Consider the following 2,146-nt stretch of genomic DNA (forward strand, 5'->3'; position numbering starts at 1 on the left):
CCCATGTGGGGGAAAGGAGGGCAGACCAGATGGGTCCCATATGGGTTTGTCCATTTAGGGCCCATAAAGGGCCACAGTCCACATGGGCCCTACATGGTGATGGGCCCACATGGTTTGTCCATTTAAGGCCCATGTGGGCTGTGGCCCTTTATGGGCCCTACATGGACAAACCCATGTGGGGCCATCGTGGAACCCACGGACAAACCTATATGGGACCCATATATCAACCCTCCTTTCCCCACATGGGACCCACCTAGGCATGCTGGCAGGGAAACCCGAGGACAAACCCATATGGGACCCATCTGGTCTGCCCTCCTTTCCCCCACATGGGACCCACCTAGGCATGCTGGCAGGGAAACTGTAAATGACAAGTAAAAAATTCTGTTGATATTTTTCTTTTATCCAACGAAACAGAAAAATATTTACTTTAGCAAAAAAAAGAGAAAAGCGTTTTTTTCACTCGCCCTCCGACTAAGCGAGAGAAAACATTTATGTTTTAAACTCTTGTTTTCTGTAGAAATGAAAGAAATAGATTTGTATAGTCAGAAAAAGTTAAATATTATAAAAAAATTATAGTTTGTATTTTTATTTATTTGTTTTCTTACTTGCAAAACAAATGAAACTGAATAAAATAAAAACGCTTTTTTTTTTCCTCTTGTGGCCCTTCAGGGCTTCCATACATCAGAACCAGGAAAGAGTTTCAGGTTTAATGAAACGTTTTGTCTCCAGGCAGAATCCGCGCTGAGTTTTAATAAGTTGGGTTCTGACTGGTTCCCATCGGAACCGGTCCGTTTCCAGCTGGAGCAACAAAGACGAGCAGAAAATCCCCTGAATCAGTCGGAGCCTTCAGGCCCGTTTGCTGCTTCCTGGTTGGGGTTTTTCGGCCCGCAGTGACTCGCTGCCCCAGCAGCTCCTGCTGCTTCATGCCGCTCCAGGAAGTTTCCTTCCCGGCCCCGTGGGGCCCGCGGGCCGCCGCTCCACCCAGCTTCACGCTGGGAACGGATTTTCCTCCCGGGGAAAATGTAAACAAGCCCAATTAGCGCCGCTCCAGCAGGAATGATTGATTTATTTCCATAAATGTTCCAGAGTTATTAAAGCTTCTGGAAACTCCGAGCGGTCCGGACTGAACGGAACCAGAACCAGAACCAACAGAAGGTCACGTGATGGTTTTGATGACGGTATTTGACAAACTGTGATGTTTATTTCTGGTTCATAATTCATGACTGTTTGATGTTTTTTAAGATATTAAACTCTTTGAACTGGTTTGAAATGTTTTAGCTAATAAACCTGAGATAAAAAAAACAACAACACCGTCGCCATGGAAACAAAGAGCTGAACGTCAGCAAGAAATCAGATTTTAAAAAGCAGAAATTGAGGTGAAAAAGCTCAAAACAGGATTAAATGACAGTTAAACAGATCAAATCAAATTTAAAGGGGCAGTACTCTGTTTTCCAGACACATGGCGGCCATTTTATAACACAAACCAGTAACTTTTTTACCTTCACTTATAAAAATGGTATCAAATCTGACTTGCTGATTGAACGTCTTGAAATTGGGCCTCCGTCTCTTTAAGAAGCTCCTGCTCTCTCTGAAGCTCCGCCTCCAGGAAGTCGTCCCAACATGGCTCCTCTATTAACCCCTTAACGTTTTCAGCAGCGCTGCTCTGAGCAGCAGCTGCTGTAACGAGCTCAGCAGCTGGTTGCTAATTGCTGCTGGCTAGTCTGAAGGAGCCGAGTGTGGGAGGAACTGCGGCTCGAAGGCGGGGCTAGGCCCACCCAGACGATTAGGGCGGCTCAATGGTTGCCATGGAGACTAAAGGATTTCCCAAACGTTGAAGAACCAAAGCAACACTCCAGGAAAAACATTCAACATGATGGAAAGAGCAGAAACAGAGATTTTATTCGATACCGGCCCTTTAAGGGGAATCAAGTCTCATGGTTTTCAGACGGGTTTACAAATGACCTCTGACCCCTGGAGAATCAGAGCTGAGGGAGTTCAGCTTCCAGGAAGATCCGTGTGTCAGCGCCGGTCCAGGAACCGAACAGCTGGACCTCTGGGACGAGCGAGCGAGAGAGAGAGAAAGACAGAGAGAGAGACAGAGAGAGAGAGAGAGACAGAGAGAGAGAGAGACAGAGAGAGAAAGAGA

This window comes from Poecilia reticulata, linkage group LG11, assembly GCF_000633615.1.
Source record: "Poecilia reticulata strain Guanapo linkage group LG11, Guppy_female_1.0+MT, whole genome shotgun sequence".
NCBI lineage: Eukaryota > Metazoa > Chordata > Actinopteri > Cyprinodontiformes > Poeciliidae > Poecilia > Poecilia reticulata.